General features: G+C 37.0%; 1 long non-coding RNA gene across 1 annotated transcript in view; it reads left to right on the top strand.

Moving 5' to 3' along the window:
• The first annotated feature begins 1,223 nt into the window (after positions 1 to 1,223).
• Positions 1,224 to 12,684, top strand: part of LOC113490358 — a 40,084-nt gene continuing 28,623 nt past the window's right edge. The window contains exons 1-2 of the long non-coding RNA XR_003400217.1: positions 1,224 to 1,234; positions 6,811 to 6,821. This is a non-coding gene — a long non-coding RNA (uncharacterized LOC113490358). The remainder of the gene's footprint in view (positions 1,235 to 6,810; positions 6,822 to 12,684) is intronic.

Below are 12,684 nucleotides of genomic sequence, written 5' to 3' on the forward strand. Positions count from 1 at the left end.
TATAAGAGACAGCCTCCGCGCGGTTCGACTTTATGTTTAATACATGCCTTTTCATCTATAATTCACGCTGCTCTGACTCCAGCCCTGTCTCGGCTCCCATTTACGCCTGCACACCTTTCTCCTTCCCCTTCCCGAAGGGTCAGCCGAGATACTTGCTGAGGAGGGAGGGAGCTGCTCTGCTGGTTTGGGTTTTGTCTGCTTAAACATTGAACTGGAAAACATCCCTCTCTGTGGTTTGATAATAATAAAAGTGATCATTTCGCCTTCCCCGTAAATGACACAGGTAGATTATCCAGCTAGCCACAAAGAAGCTTCACCAGCCTGGAAGACAGTGTAATAATAAAATGCCAATGTATTACGATACGAGTGACCTGAGAAGTGTGACAAGAAGATGATTATAGTGCATTATATATAGTGCATTATATGTAGTGCCTTTTTCAACGTTTCCTGAAGCATGAATGAACCTTCATTTGGCTGCGCTTTTATTGCTTGCTTTTCTCAGCTTGAACTTGCAAGCTGTATGACACAGTACCTATCCAATTTAGTATGCCCAGGTACATGGCCACCCTGGCTGCTGTTTCTGGTTAAGCCTTTCAAATACATGTGCATACAAAAACAAACAACAACAAAAAAAACACCCCTAAAGATAACATCAGCATTTGACTTTTTCTGTACACGGTACTATAGATAATTTACACATTTTCAGTTGACAGCATTGGCCAGCTGAAGATGCGAGTTCCTACCTTGAAGATTTTACATTTTCAGTTGCAGGCTCCTACCTTTAGTCTCCCATATGCATCTGCACATACGACACACCGTTAACTGATGGTGGAAACTGCTTGTATCTGTCAGAGGTCAGTAATTTGCATGGCTTGGTATTCTGTGGTACATGCTAATAAATGTCCATATCTTTGCTAGTCATATGGATGCAGGCACTGTATGTGAATGCTGTACGTCCTGTAATCCCATGATGTGTAAAGATTAAACACACTTAGTTCTGCTGTGCTTTGTATTTGTGTCCAAAAGACTCCTGTTACAGATACACACAGAAAAAAAATTGATCCTGGTTTTGATGACATCAAGTAGTGGTAGCAAACGGAACTGAATCTAATAATAGTTTAAGAAAATGTTCATTATGTAATACTGAAAGGATGACTAGAGCCCCAGCATTGAAAGTCAAACAAGTGACATGAAGGAGCAACCTCACTGCCAAACCACTTAGGAAAAGAACTCTGTGAATGAATTAAGTACGCATTTCTTTCGTCTTTTAAAATACAAAGCAGAACAGCCATTAATAAAGAAGATAATTAGAACTACTAGCATTCTGTATAATGCAGTCTGCCTCTGAAATACAGCATGTTTATGTATGCGTTAATAATGCACACATTTTTCCTGACACTAGTCATATCACAGCAGTATGGCAATACAGACGTTTTATAGCCTCGTTCTGGTAACATCACAGGCATATAACATTCTTATTCTAATCACACCATAGTCATTTCAATGTCACATTGTAGTCACATCACATAGCCTGGTAATAATTATTTAACTTTATTGCTAAGCTGAATAGTTTTCTGTTTGCTCAGGGATGACTTTAACTTGTAGTCAGAACTGATTAGCACATACTCATAAATGAGCTTTTCTCATGTACACAGGTTTAGCCTCATGAAAAGTTAGGAAGAGAAAAAAAAATTCAATGAACTTGTGGCTGTTGGATTTAAACTCAGTATGGTCACAAGTCACAATAATAACATATTTTTGCTGTTTTCTGAAGATTAGAAAGCAAAATATGTTTATGTGCAGATTTGTCATGTTTGCATGCTTGCTTTAAAATGATGTAGTGCTTTAACTAATCATACATTATTGACCTCATGTGAAAGGAGGGTGTTTGGATCATAATATTTGCACAACAGCTTGTAAAACTGAGGCCCAGAGTGCCAAAGGGGCACTAATAATGGGAGAAAATTAATAGAAAGGGCTGAGTTCCTGAGCAGGAGTTGGAATCGCCCAGTGCAGCATTACACTGCCCCTGAAATGTGAGGAAATGCTCGGAAACTTTTCCCATGTTCACTTGAGTAGCCATGTTTTATCCTCCAGTAAATGTTTATTTGCTCACTCTTATATTTGAGAAAACTGCAGTATTTGATGTTATGCTCTGCTCAAATGCAGCTGTGTACCATCATTTACACTGTTCCTTAATAGTCTCCTTTCTTTACCGTGATCTATTAGGCTTCTGTCTGCATATAAGAACACTGGACTCCTAATCACATCATAACTATTAAAATGACTTCTGTATTACGGCATATTAACTATTCATCCACATCATTGCTTGTTATCTTCGCCTCCATATTAATATGTATCAAATTCTTTTCCATATCATATTTGACTCAGATTCTAGCATGCTAGAAACTGACTCCAATTATTCAGTACTAGCTATAGTCAAATTGCACTAAATGGGATTGCTTACATTGTATCATACCAGCTACAGGCTCACACAATACATTATACATGAAACTGATTCACATTTTGCTTAGCTAACTAAAGACTTTAATCTTGAAGTGTTGAGCATAAAATGCTATCATTCTTCACTGAACTGGCTCTGGTCACTTGATCATTTTGTACCTGGGATTGCCTCTTACAGGCTGTTATTATTAAGGCAAAATGGCTTTTCCTCTCCTGCAGTTCTACCACTTTCTATGGAGAACTGATTCATATGCTAATGAATGAGCTCTTTTACTTCATGCTATCGCACTGCAACACTGGAACCTGACCTATGGTGCACCTATAGCATGTCCCCTTCAGTCCAGCATAGTGAAAAAATGCATTATAAACATTCCCTTGTGTGTTGAAATGGCAGGTTACATGCTAGCTATGTAGCAATCCTTAATATTATCCCTGGAGGCCTTGTTTCTTAAATGTTGCTTAAATCTTTAGCAAATACAGCCTTGGTCCCTTCTCCAATACAAAATATTCAAAGCCAAATTGCTGGTTCTGATGAGATCTTTCAGGGTGTTCCTGATGTTGTTTGTCCCCAGAAAGAGAAGTTTGGAGCTCAGCGGGGGCGAGTGAGAAGTGAGGACTCCCCCTGTTATGGATAGTATTTAATCCATGAAGTAGTCCCCCTCCACAGGGCAGACATTTGCTCTGCTCAAACTAGCGCTGGCGTTGCTCTATCCTTGACTCGGGCTTCTGCCACAATTCAGCGGGAACCTCAGGAAATCCGCTTCTTACAAGAAGTACTGGGCCAAAAAGTGATGCTTATAATTTGCTGTGCTTCTAACCCCCAAAACTTCAGGGAGTCTATGAAGACAAGAGACATGAATGCCACAAAGGTGGGAGCAGCATGCAGAGAGGATTGTGGAGCCTGTGGTTTTTGCATGTCCTTACAAGCATGTTTCTCCTTATAACCATGCTGCTTTTGTCCAGACTTTATACACCTAATGGTTTGGATTTCAGGAGCTTGCTTCAGAGTTTCCTTCTCTTCTTGGGTGTAAGGATTGGACTCTTTATTTACATGAGTAGTTCAAATGAATTCAATAAAAATACTTCGGGTATTGTAAACCATACATAACTACAGCATTTGAAAAAGCCAGGTAATTGAATTATAAATTATATTTAATACACTATGTTTCATAATTTCAAAATAGTTTTAATTGTTTTTCAGAATGGTTGTGAGCGCTCTAGGAAAGGAAAAACACTTAAGCAAACAGTCCAGGACTACATATTAATCTGTACTCTTAAATAAATAGCAACAGCTAAGTCAGTTAATGATGAATAATTTAAGCCAATCGAACTGCTGAGATGGGGGAATAGTTGCAGAATTGGGCCCTTTTAATGTGTCTTTCTTCAGGAAAATAAACTCAGACCCTGGATAATCAAATCACAAAAGGGGCAGGTGACGACCTTCATTCCATTTGAATGGCAGAATTAAATTTAACTGAATTTGCCATTTTTTTTTTTTTTGACTGACAAAGATTGCAAATGTCAGTTCATGGCTCTGAAGGGTCTACAAATGCACAAGCTGAAAAATGGCATTTTGCAGTGCCAGTGCTTAATCCCTGTCACTGTAGAATACAGCAAGGTGCCGAACTCCCATTAATTATTGCTGTTTATTTAAAGGTACATATTAATGTACAGACCTGAGTTGTTTGCTTAAAAGTGTGGGTTGTTTTTTTTTTTTCTCCCTCACAGGGCTTTAGTAACTATTTAGTAAAACAATAAAAATCAATGTGGATATGGCAAAAAGAGAATAGTAAACATGTGTCATTTAAAATACAATTATTGGACCACTTAAATGAGATGTAATTGTATGTGGCACAAAAAGAAAAAAATGTCTTATTCTTTGCTACCCTCATGTTATTTACTAGCGGATGAAGTAGCTGATGAATCAGAATATAGGATCAGATTCCAACCCGTATGCTTTTGTGTAAGGTGAAAATATTCCAAGACCTGCAAATAACCTGATGTCTTACTGATGCTTTATTGTTTAAAAACGGTAGAAGGAAAAAGACAGGAAAAGAACAGAAGTCTAAAGGTTTTCAGACAAAACAGTGTCTGGAAAAAGCTTTACTAAAGCATTTTCATTTCCATCAAAACAGTAATGTAAATCTGATTGATGGAGTTATGCTGATACGATGTTGACAGGATCAGAATGAGACCCAAAGCATGGAATGAGACGTCCTTCAGGCATTTACTTTGTTTTTCTGCTTTCAACTTCTGACCTGCTCCTTGCTTGCACAGAAAATAGAAAATGCTCAATTTAAATCAATATATATACTCACACTAACTTGCATTAGTGAGACTGACATCTTTACATCTAGGTTTGAACCTAAATATCTTCTGTTTTTTAGTCCTACTCTGATGTCAGTCATGCCTCGCCATTTACAAAAGGTTACTAAGGTAGTGAAGCTTGATTAAACTCTATGTCCTCTGGGGAAAGAAATACTCGTTTGACATAGACATAGCTTCATTCTTTAAATTACAGATAGGCAGGCAGACAGATGACTAATTTCTGTTTAAAAGCATTGTGCTGTTATGATTGCTTCTTATTTATAACAGTTCTACTTTTCTTAACATTCTGGTTAAACAAAGGGATCTATGGTTTTGAGGTTTTATATTTTGGGGTGGTATGTTTTGCGTTCTGATGGTAGAAATATTGCAAGAGCTACACCCTTTTGTTGAGCAGATTATGCCAATCTATTTACCATGCATATACACTGAAGGGAAGAGCATAGATTTCTCCACCGCGTTGCTTTTCCATGCCCCAGTGGCATGGCTGTGATTCTCAAAGAACCTTTGGGTTTTGGGACTTGAGAGCCATAAAAGAGAAGGTGTGTCTTCCTCCTGCGGGTGGCAATACCCCAACTCTGTACATGCCACCATGCTCTGGGGAAGTACTTTGATATAATTTTGTCCTTCTGGAGGCTAATTCGTCTCAGAGCTCCTCTTGATGTGGAAGCCAGAATTCTGCAGAGTCCCCATGCAGAGCTGAGCCCAAAAGAAACGATTAAGCCAAATAAAATTACTCGCATTAAAACAATGGGGGAAAATTACAGGCCTGTGTTTGGTATGCATTCAGGGAATAGGAAATGTCACCAAATATCTTTGCATTCATTTACATTCTGTTCAATATCCTAAAAATATTTACATTCCAGACAAGAAGAAAAAAATCTGAATGACCATAATTTGACTTCTTCATAGATTTTCACTATTCCATTCAGTGACTTTATTGGCCAGGTTCCTTAAGAGGCAGAAGCTCCTTGATGCCTTAAAGTAAATAATGTGTTATCATGTATGTGTTAAGTTATAATGTAAGAAAAGTAAAAATATACAGCTAATGGGGTACTTTCTCTTCATGGGAACTTACTGGGCATTCATAGTCAGAAAATAGTTTAGGGGAAGAATGAGACTCCGTTTCATTGGTTTTCCTTTTTTACTACTAATAAATCACTGTTTCTGCCTCCCATGTTGACAAGCAGCAGATGTTTCAACGCAAACTCCATCAAAGTTAGTCATTTTGTCCTCTTCCTTATCAACGTTTCTGTCACTCTGAGGACGACATGCCTTAGGAAATAAGTAAGCACCTATCTATAGGAGCATCACTCAGTCATGCTTAGACAATTATCACAGCAAAACACACCTCAGACTGATCAATAATTGCTTTCCTTGTCAAATTTCTGGATGTCACAAGCAACTCCAAAGAGAGGGATCAGACCAGAGCAAAGCCTTGTCTAGACAGGTAGATTAGATTGCTTTTAGTCCTAGCAGCGTCAGGAGGGTGCCGCAGGGGTCCACAGCAAAGACTAACAAGGCACCCATCTCCCTCTGCCCAGCAACTGGGCTTGGGCAGACTCAGGCTGCATGAGCAAGGAAAATCCTCCCTCCCAGGGAGGACACCTTAGAATCAGAAAACGTAATATTAGGAATCGCTTGGAAGTGCCATATTTTTTTCCTGGCAAAGTTTGTTCTGACATATGCCAGAAAGTTGTTATTTTCAGATGGATTTACAGGGATCAGTACTTAGATTCCCTTTCATATCTCTGTCTTTCCCCTTTATCTTTTTAAAGCTTGGATAGACTGAGGGCCTTCTGGCTGATTAGCTTCCCTCCATGCTTGCAAACCTCAGGCCTGTGATGAGGAGAGAATACTTGTTCCCAAGATATGATATCTTGGAAAAGAGTAAGTCAAATTTATTCAGAGTCCTATTTAGACATTCTTTTCCTGTACAGTATATAACTGTTTGTCACTGAAGACAGTAAATTTGTTCAATAAAAAAAGAAACCTACAGATTTTCTTAGACAGAAAGCACAGATGAAATGTATGTGATGCTGGAAGAAGACACATGAAGGCATAATAGAAAAATGATGTTTATCTCATTTCTGTAATTGGGAAGTCTTTTACTTTCAGGTATTACAAAGTATGTCACTCACTGTAGAACCAGATCCACCCTGCCTATGCTATTATCATACCAGTGAGGAGTAATAATTACAAAGCGCTTTTTTTTTTCCCACTGCTGCACTGCTGTCAATCCATCAAAACACCTGTGCAATTTAGTAAACTTCGTATACTGAACAGCACTCAATTTCAAAGGTGAACTTCAGCTATTGCTTGGTTTACATTACTGTTCAGCTGATTCTTGACTGAGAAATGTAGGGAATCTTATTGAAGAGGATTTTTTTCTTATAGCGTGAGTGCCAGAGGACTTCAGGATATACAGTGAGAGTAGTCAGCTGTATTCAGCAAATATGCTTTTCATTACTGACAGAAATAAGAATTTTTTTAATCTGGAAACTATGAAATTCTTATTAACATGATTACATTTAAGTGAATGAAAAGACTGTCTCTCTAGCCCTAGAGATACATATTTTTACAGATGGTGTAGCAGGAATCTTTCTCTGTACACATACCTATGCTACTACGGCAGAATCAGTGGAGTTGTGAGCCTTCAATTTTCTTCCCTATTAAGTATTAGGTCTTGAATCCAAGTCCTTGAATGTGAGTGAAAATCTCCATTCTGTTGATAAAAGTGTTTGTTACCCCACTTTGGTCTGTGATGGGTTAGTGCTTTATACTTTATGGAACAACTACCCAGGTATTCCTTAGCCAGCCCCATCCATCACTTGGAAGAATTTATTGTAAAATACTATAAGGTAAAAGTCAAAGCTTTTGCCAAAGCTTGGCATTCTTTGGCAGTGACACATCTATGGCTAAAGAGTAATCTATCTTTCTTTTCTTTCTTTCTTTCTTTCTTTCTTTCTTTCTTTCTTTCTTTCTTTCTTTCTTTCTTTCTTTCTTTCTTTCTTTCTTTCTTTCTTTCTTTCTTTCTTTCTTTCCTTTCTTTCCTTTCTTTCTTTCTGGTATAAGCTTCCAATTAGTTTCAGTTTTCCTAAAAGGGGGAGTGGGGAACCGGGGACTATTGATCTTCAATCAAAAATGTTCTCACAAACTTGGAATTCATTTGGAGTCAGGACCTGCATGTCTTAGTAGTATTAAGAAGAAGTAATGTTGAAAACCCAGCTCCTCCCCACAAAATACAGACATGAGGCTCATTTTCATAATTCTCTCTGGAATTGTATGAAGTTAGCATTGCAAATGATTATGTCAGTGTTCCCACATATCCTAAGGCAGCTCTGATTTAAAGTATACTGTCACAAATTCTGTTCTCATTAACACTGATACTGCTTGTTCTGATGTGAAGTAGATCTTGCACTATACTGTAAGCCCACTGAGAAGATACATGGTTAAAAAACCCCAAAACCTCAAAAAACAGATCAAAAAAGATCTAAAGTGTTCTAAAGTAAGTTATGGACAGAATATAGGTATCTGCCTTGTAATGCAAACCTGAAAGTCTGAAGTTAAATGTCATCAAACTGGAGGAAGTTTCTCCACACCTTGCTTGTGTAGTTAACATTTCTGAGAAGCTGACCTTGTACTTTTGTGGCTGTCCAAAAGCCTCTTAGTCTTGGCCTGTATGAACAACGCATATCTCGAGCCCTATCAGGATCTACAAAGACTATTTTTGTCTTCTCACTGGATAATACAGTACACGCCTACAAAATCCAGCTTTTTGTAAAACATTGCATCTTCTTTTACGTTATTTTTAAGCAAAACCATGAAATTTGTGTTTAAATGATTTTAAAATTCCTTTAGCCCAGAAGGTGTTTACTCAATTTTTGTCTTTATAGTCTCTAAATCACAACTTCTAATGAACATCTTAACTTTATCTCTTGATGATGCTGTTCACTTTTATAATATGGTTAAAGCCTGACCGGGACAGATTCTCTGTGTGTGTATACTGACTCCAAAGCATAGTGGGTAAGACTAAAGGAGATCCTTGTCTTGCATTCCCTACTCAATGAACTGTGTGCATCCCTTGCATAAAACAGTCACTGAAGAAAATCCTGCATAGTCAGTAAACCTGACCCTCCACAAATAACCAGCAATTTGCAGGTCAAGATACTCTGCTAATGAAAGGGTGGTGCATGCTTGAATCACACAGGACAGAGGAAAACACCTATTGGCTCTTCTGCTTCCTCAGAGAACTGTCATGAATTTCCAGCCTGTGATTCAAATGCTCTTGGTGGTTCATTTACCACTTGTAAGAGCTCTGTAACAGGTAACTGAAAAGCATTCCTACTAGCAGTTACCTTCAGTTTCCTAAACAGGGCTCTCATGTTCTTTAAGAGAATATGTAGGAAGATGCAAATTGAAAAGTTGTTCAAAATATTGCTGCAACATATACAGCTACATGATCTAAATGTGCATGTGGGCAAATCTCCATGGTAGTTGCAGTTCCTTCTTCTCTGACTGGTTTAAAGGAAAGAGTGGCCTCTCATTCATTTTTGAAGGAGAGCACTTTGGAATTTTTCACTCTTCCCATGTGTTCTAGAGGCAACCAAGGTACCGCTGTGGGGGATAGACAACTTGAGCATGGACATTTTGACCATTGAATGGCTTTCTGGATCTCAACCTAACTTAATTTACTAGCTCAAGTCCCATTAAAATTACCCATTTTTCCGAAATTTTATCTCTTGTGAACTATGTTATATGGAGTCACAAGGGGAGTTTCTGGATTTTTTTTATCAGAGAAATATCAGAGAATGTCTTCATTATGCTGCCTAAAAAAAAAATAAAAATCAGAATTAGAGTGTAATTAATCCTCCTTGAAGACATTTACATCTAAATAGCAGTAACTGATCTAATGAACTCAAATTTACTGTGCTACAATGAATGTAGATCATGGAACAAAGAATAGTTGAAAAAAAAAAAAGATTAATATTTATACACTGTCATTTTTAAACAAAGTCATCTAGAATAATTAAGTATGTGTGTGTATGTTAGAAGGAGTTTCAGTAATTAGGAAGCATTCCTATGATATATTTTATAGCTTAGGATGCAATTAAAACTATTTTAATTATATTTTAAAGAGCAGTCCTTACCGTTGAAAGAAAATGACAAGATTTTTGTTTAGTTTTATAGATAAATATAGAAGTTCTTCTTGTTTTCACTGAAACTGCTGAAGTCTTGGCCACTGACGTCAAGAGAGAAGGCTTAAGCTCAAACAATACTTGTCAAATGTATTGCGTTCAATTTACAGCCATTTCTTAAAAATGCCTGCACATCTTCTAAACACAGTAAACAGTGTCATCTAGAGGATATTTTTAAGTACTGCATGTCATCTTCAATACAAAATTTTGATAAGCAAAGTGAAAGCGTGAAGCTAGACAGTTGCCATAGTAATTATCTTTTTTATTAAAAAAAAAAAAAAAAGAAAAAAGTATTATTGGATACTCTGTGCTGTCGGGACACCAGAAAGCCTAATACACTGTCACAACAAAATACATAGATGCCTTAAAGCTGTTCATTTGATTGCAGGCATTTAAAGAAATCAAGCTAATATCCACTATTAATATGAATCCTTGGTTTAGTTCAATTAAGGTGACAAAATATTATGTAAAATTGTCATAACTGAAAATAAGGGAATAATTTGTAATATCATGACCAGTGCGTATTTTTAAAATTGTCTTTAGTTATTTGTGCTTAATATAATGTAATTCAAATTTCACTAAGAAATTTATAAAAAAATATTTTAAAAGCCTAATTAAAAACATAAAATAAAAATTGCTAATTCATCAAAGAATAGTGTGAGACCTATAGTAGGAAAATATCTCTTTGACAGGGCTTGAGAGGCATGTTTGTGAATGCCATCTTACACAGACAACTTGACATTACTAAGAGGTTTCTATTTCCAACCTTAGATGCAGGGAGCGGGAACAATTAACAAAACCTCATTCCATCAACAAGTGATGAGTTATACAAGTCTTCCTTTCCCTCTTTTTATAATTTAGTTTGCCATATCAGACCTTATTTTTTTTATTAAAAAACCACAAAAAACAAAACAACCCCAAAAAACAACTAACAAAAAAAACAAACAAAAAATCCTGTATGTTAATAACAAAATTATAGGAAAAGTGTTATTGTTCGCCTTAACTAAAGTTCCATTTTTTTCTTTCTAGACCACAATAATTTTTCACATCCTGCAACTCTCTGTTATCCCTTCTTTGCCAAAGAAGGACTTACAAATTTCATGTGCTATCCCACTCTTGCTTGTCACAGTTTCATATTATTTTGCAAGAATTTAAATATTTAAGGCTGTGTCTAATTTCAGTCATGGGTCAGGCAAGAGTGCAATTCTGTATAGAACTTGAGTGCAATGGGTCCATTAGGATGTAACTTAATATCTGTTTTACAAATGAGCTGAATTAAAAACATACCATTGCTTAATGAGGCTATAATGTTAATTAAATGAATTAAAAACTGTAATATGAAATAAAATCAAACCAGACAGTTGCATGATATGGGAATTTAATTATAACAAAGTTTCAGTAAAGCTGTCAAGTTAACTAGTTACAGATAAAATCTTTGACAGGATAATACTGGCTAAAAAGCAATTTTATTTTTATAATTCTGTTATAATTAAACTGACCATTCATTTTGAAAGTTGACATCGCTTGCATTCCACAATAAGCTTATATTTATATGGCTACACATTATGGGAGTAATGATAGTATTAGAATGGTGGCTGAGGTGATTAAAAACACTACTGCATCCAGTGCATTATTGCCTGACAAGAAAAGGTGAAACATTTGCAGGAATGAGGCTAGAGGAAGGACGATGCCTATCAGATGACCCTTTTCCTACTCTAGTGACTGTCATAAAGTTTGATGACAAGGATGATAGGACCATAATCATCTTTGTGATCAAATAACAGTAGTAACAGTAATTAAAAAAATAAAAAATGCTATTTCAAACCTATTCTTGCAACAAAAGACCTTGCTTTCTTGGGTAAGGAAGAGACCACAGAGATGTTAGTACACCCCATTATGAGGAACAAAGGTGGAGGGGATGGGAGAAGTACACAGCATCTAGAGCTTCTTCCTGAACCGACAGTAAATGAGGCCCCTCAGGGACAGGTGCTTCGTCAGGCAGAACTCCGCTGGATTTGGATGTTTGCCTGGTAAATGCGTTTATAAGGAGAAAACAAACGTGTTCACGCAATTGCATGGAACCTTTCTTATTTCATCCACTCTCTTTTATTTTCAGATGGAGGAGCACTGTGAGACTGACTGCTCCCTGTGCAGAACTCGAGAGGCAGCATACGCAATACAGGGTAAGTTTCTGCACATTAGTACTTCTAACATGCTCACTAATGTTTGTACCTCTCCAGAGGGTTTTGGTGTAGGAAGACAGTTGCTCTAGCAGGGTATCTGGAAGTAAAGTGTGAACTCTAATGAAAGAAGTGAAAAAAGCAAACAGCTGGGCTTCCTATCTCGAGATAGCAGGGGAAATGGAAATGGTCCACAGGAGCATCAAATAGGAAAATGTGATCCCTTGCAGTAGATTTTTTTTTTTTTTCCTTTTGGTAGCAAAGTAATGCTTTATGCAATTTAGCTGTAGAGATGATAGACGTTTAGGAAGCACTAGGTAGCAAAAGATGTGGGAGTATTCTGACAAGAAATAGCTGTAGACAGGAAGGCCAAGAACGAAGCAGAAACAAAGGCAACACCAAGAGAGAGGATATAAATTAGGAAACAAAAAGAGAAAGAGCAATGTCTATGTAAGTTTGGTATAATTAAAACAGGATTTTTCATTGGTTGTTATACAACCATACTTTCAAGCTTAATT

The sequence above is a fragment of the Athene cunicularia genome, assembly GCF_003259725.1.
Source record: "Athene cunicularia isolate RWA chromosome 1 unlocalized genomic scaffold, athCun1 chr1_part1, whole genome shotgun sequence".
In the NCBI taxonomy this organism is placed as follows: domain Eukaryota; kingdom Metazoa; phylum Chordata; class Aves; order Strigiformes; family Strigidae; genus Athene; species Athene cunicularia.